The sequence below is a fragment of the Amblyomma maculatum genome, chromosome 2 (genome assembly GCF_055883805.1).
Source record: "Amblyomma maculatum isolate TAMU_Amacu chromosome 2, ASM5588380v1, whole genome shotgun sequence".
Lineage (NCBI taxonomy): Eukaryota > Metazoa > Arthropoda > Arachnida > Ixodida > Ixodidae > Amblyomma > Amblyomma maculatum.
In genome coordinates this window covers 81,495,629-81,500,939 of record NC_139345.1, presented here as the reverse complement: position 1 = coordinate 81,500,939, position 5,311 = coordinate 81,495,629, and the positions used below count along the sequence as shown (strand labels likewise).

Below are 5,311 nucleotides of genomic sequence, written 5' to 3'. Positions count from 1 at the left end.
AGGAGGTTGCGACAGAAGGCTTAGCGGGCGGGTGAAGTTAGAAGTCTTGCGGTTAAAAGGCTGCTGCGGCTGACGCAAGACAGGGTCAATGGGAGAGCTGGGCATATTAACAGAAAGATGAAGATGATGTTTACATTTCGCGTACTTAGGGTTAATTATGCCGCGCATTCACTTTGCCCACCATGGGCCTAGGCCGCTGATTTTAACGCATGCATTATTTTATGCCAGCGCAGGTTGCAAGTCTCTGAGAGTTGATGGTAAATGTCGCCTTTGTTCGTTAAGGTTAAGCGTCGTGTACTCGCATATGTGTGGTGCTCTCTCTTGGGTTCGCCTTAACATAGACGCCGTGTTATTTTGTTTTCATGCCGCAGTCCCACATGTTGCACCCACAGCAGGAGCTAAAAATCTACCCAGCATCCGGTTTCACCTCCCCATTTCTGAAGGAACTGAGCTGGTAAAAGAAAGGAAAGGATGTCCCGCTTGGGTCCTTAACTTGCACTTTAAAGATCTGCGTAACAAGGAGCTGTGAATAATGCTAATGAGGTTGCAACTTTTCATTTATTATGGGTGCCTGGAGGTTAGTGAGTATGCAGCACATGCGCATGATGTCACCTATGTAGGGATTAGCTCTGTGTGAACTTTAATGTTTAGGATGTTGAATATATTTATCCGCTAGGTGACCCGGTCGACATGAATTCGCACTTGGGCCACACGATATGTCGGCATTAGTTGTGCGTATGTTAACTGGGCATTGCCTTTAGGAAATGGGGGCAAGATAACGATGGCTTTCTGACCTTCTACTGGTTCCCGAATCCCTGGGAAGTCTTTGTCGGCCAGGATTACATCCCCTGGCTCAACGCGGTCGAGAAACCCTGATTTTATGGTAATATACGTGCCTGAAACCCCTTCCAGTGTATGCTTTCGATACAAATGTTACAACTCTGTTAGGCAATATTACGATTAAAATTTTCAGACTGTAATGAAATTTGTAATGGGAAAACAATGCACGCTGCTGCTCAAAAGTGGGGGGCTCCACTGTGGTGAGCTGTGTACAATCAATTATAAAACGGCACCTCGGGTTGTGTCGTTTAAAACATAAGGAGATAGATTCTTGGACAACTTCAACGGGTACATTTGGTATCCAGTTCCGCATTGCAATCAGTAGGTTGTTCAATACAAAATAAAAAATGCGGCTGACTGCTGTCCTGTGAATGCCAAATAGCACTGCGCTGCTAGAAAATGAAATACCTAGCTTTCACATAATTAAAAATGTAACTAACTTCTGTGCGATTGGCGCATCAATTCTCATAACACAAAGCGTAGCCAACACTGAAAGCAGCATTGCAAAGATATTTGTGCTCACACCGCAAAGTTTCACAAAGACGTCCTTTCTTTCATAAAGGGAACTGTACCATAGAAATACACTTCTCTCGTCTTCGCCAATGGCTGTAAACGTAGTGGCAAGCTCTACTTAAGTTGAAGAATTCACAGTGCTGACATGACACACTTGTGTCGAAGCGGTGCAATCTGATGTCATAGAAAGGAAAAGGGTGCAGGGGCCCTCACATGAATGAGCCCCAGTCTGTGTCATCTGCAGACGCAGGGATGATTTGTTAACGATATCCAATGCGAGCTACTTGTTGTGATCGGGGTAAGACATGGAATTTAAAATCAACATACAAAAAGAAGAGGCTTAGCAGAAAAATAATAAAACAACACGTACAAAGCTACGTTGCTCACACCATAAAATTTATAAAAACACACAAGGACAATGGTAGTTGTGTGTTTTTATAAATTTGTGTTTTTATAATGTGTTTTTATAATCCAACCAAATAGCAATTCGGGCGAGATGGTGATACATACTTAAAACAAAAAAAGCGCGAAACACGCAGCAGAAAGAAGACAATATAGCACACCAGGAGCACACACACACCACAATAACACGCCACAAATCCGCTTTAGACGTAACGTGCGCATTACCTAAAGTTTAATATACAAAAATAACGCAAGCACCATTAGCGATATGCTCGAAGTAAACGATAACATCAAACGAAACAAGTAGCGCGAACTCATTTTCCTATCTGGGGGATCACAAAATTCTACCAAGTACTGCACAATTGTTTTTTTTTTTTTTATTTTAAGCCGAGAACGAATATTATATACTGCTTACAACGGATGCACTCCTTTTTTTCCATTCTCATTTCTGCGCCTCCAATGGAAAGCAATGACTCCTTATATTCGGCGTCTGGTGCGCATTCCCGTTGGTTGAATGACGAACCGCTTTCCTTTGGATTTTCCTCTGCACTATCCGCAGTCGTCAGGTCCACCGTGGCCCGGTCTGCTGCACGACGTTCAGGCCTTCAAATCAAAAACATACAGTGGGGATTGTCATGCGTCATAGCCAGCTGGTTCACTATTAGGTTTCAGAAGACGAATGTATGATTTATGTTGTAGATCGTCATTCTATTTCCTGTAGTAGCACTTACCTGAAGTACCTCCGCAGTTTTTCACTGAGCATCATTCCGTCAGCTTTTCCATAAGACGGGGGGAATAAGGTGGGAACGTAGGCCGAGTGCGAAGCAATGTTACTTTTCTCATTGCCTACAAAGTGCGCGCTGCATATTCTGGTTTCAAGTCATACTGCCTGTGCCAGGGTTTTCCGTCGGGGCTAGCATTGCCCGAAGAAAAGGGTAAAAGATTTAAAATTACTTCCTGATTTTAGCCTTCCACATACAAAGGGGCAGCCCTCAGCCAATAGAAATAGTCGCCCTTGCGTAGCACGCCGCACTGCCTGAATCCAGTACTCCCTCTTCTCCGTTTAGTATGATCTCCAAAATAAACAATAAAATTTGATCTTCGGCACCTTCTTGCAGTATTTTTATAGCTGTGATAGCATTTATAAACACAGCAATAGGCCGAGCCGCCCATAATTAGCGAAGGTTAGTTTCACCTTCGGCAGAAACACCTTGCCGCTCTTCTCGCTAACTGCAAACTGAACGAGAGACTTGCGTCCACCTTTCGTCTCCTTTGTTAACCAGATGGCGCTACGCGCCCTCCCCACATTGCAGTGCACGGATTGGCCCTATACTCTCTCTGTGACAAATGACACCTTGAAAAACTTCGGAAAGCACTGCAGAATCTGCACTAGAGAATACAAACGCGTGAGCCTTGCTGCTGAGCATTCGCACCCCTTCTATACATTTTGCTAACAAGGTCACGGCTTGTGCTGCACAGCCGAAATTTGGCACGCATTCGTTACAGTGACCCTGCAAGCCTGGGATCGGCCGTACGGCGCCGCTCGTCGCCGCACCCCCTACGTTGCCATGAAGACGGCAGGAACGCTGGACAAGGAGAGCACATCTCGCAGAATCTCGATGACAGATCTCGAGAACATGTCTTGCGCACAGGAGATTTTCACAATAAGCCCAGAAAGGCTCCGGACTCACAACTGGATTGGCGTGCTCAAACTGTATTCTCTACGCCACGAAACACATGCTAGCACGGCTTTGATCAGGCGGGGGTGAATATCTATGCTGTGTCATTATAGGAGTTCAAAACAGAACTCGCGTGTAGGAATTAATACTTTCAGATTCGTCGAACATAAGTAGTCATAAGTGCCCGCTTTAAGTTTTGCTTTCAAAGAGGATCAAGGTAGTTTCAATTTGCGGCTACGGGCAAACCACAAGAAGGCAAGCACAGCGAAAATACCCTCCAACTAAATCTCCGCTGTCACGCACGCACAGACAATGTATCCTGCATGCATATTTCACTAGTGTTTCCCGAACTACCAAATGCGGCATTTCTGTGAACAAAAAAGTGATCATAATAAGGCATCTGATCGAGTCATACAGAACCGCAAACTAATAAAATAACCAGCCCGATTCTACGTGCGGATGGAATGTAATACCCTACGAGCAGATAAAGCAAGGTTCCTGTTGTTCCTATCTGCTATCTGAAATAAACTTGTCGATTTGAAAGTAATAAGCCTGGTTCTTGTTACTCAAGAAGTACGACGGGCTGTAAGCTCTCGTTTCGCTCGAGTGTATATCGGGACGTTGTCCACACAGCAATACAAAAAAGTTCGGTGCCCATATTTTTTTTTTTAATGTTGTCACAGAAAGAAGCCAGTAACGGAAGGTTCTTCTTTCGACATTGATATTTTCTGGAACGAGGGGAACGAGTTTTCTGGAAAAAGCAATGCGGCCCTTCATCGAGTAAAGGTATCGCCAAGACGAGGAGAACAGCTATTTTTAATGGCTCCAGTTTTATTTTTTTATCTGCTGGTGCATGTGCATACTCTTCGGAAATATTGATGCTGTCAGCTGCGGGCTTCTACGCTGCAATCATTGTGTGATTCTTTTCTACGCAGGGCACGAAATAAAATGTGGTGCCTGCCAGCTGCAATGTCGCTTTAGTATGAAGGAAGGAAAGAGCGTTCTCTCTAGAGTGAAGACAAAAAATGGCGTATGTTTAATCCTACTTTAACCTAGTTTCGACAAGCGAAAGCATCACCTGCCGCGGCAGCTGTACGGATAATACACTCGGGTATTGAACCCGAGTACCTGGTTTCACACCCGACCTGTTCGAACCAGCTCATCTCCGATGTATGTTTGTATGTGTCTGCCTCAGTGCTTCTGTGCGCGCGCGTGCGTATGTGTGTTTGTGTGTGCGCGCGCGCGCGCGTGTTTGTGTGTGTGTGCGTGTGTGTGTGTGTGTGCGTGCGTGTGTGTGGGGGGGGGGGGGGTCACGAAAAACCGGCGATATTAGGTTGTGCAACACGCCAAAGCCATCTTGACACCATGTAATTAAAATTCAAGTGCACTCGCATTTTTCTTGTAGAAATTAAAAACTCCTATGGTTAGTTGTAAAACTTACCCTAAGAACATATATAATTGTGTCCAAATAAAGCAAGCTTTCTCCAATATGCTAAGCCTCCTTGGTGCTAACATTTCAATAGCAGGCCAAGCTCATTAATGTAGATCTGCTTGAGCTTGAAATGTGCCTTGACGATGGGTACATTACCTTCTTGTGTAATATCGTCCGGTGGTGAAGAGCAATAAAAACGGAGGTCACCTCACTCAGCTGCACGCGCTTGGGCATGGGGTGATACACATGCGCTCTCCTGTATTATATGCTTTCAATTGGATGCACTGAGCGCTTTGGAGGCCGTGTTATTGAGAAAGCAGATACAACCATGTTTTGAAAATCTAGAACGTTATGCGGCAGATATTAATGGCTTGCTACAAATCCCTATTTTATAATGCGCTTACTGAAGGGGGACAAAATAATCGTAACATTAGGGTTTAAGGGG

The 5,311-nt window shown here is 44.8% G+C and overlaps 1 pseudogene; it reads right to left on the bottom strand.

Moving 5' to 3' along the window:
• Positions 1–535: 535 nt before the first annotated feature.
• On the bottom strand, positions 536–1,591 carry LOC146199125 (uncharacterized; annotated as a pseudogene).
• Positions 1,592–5,311: the final 3,720 nt, after the last annotated feature.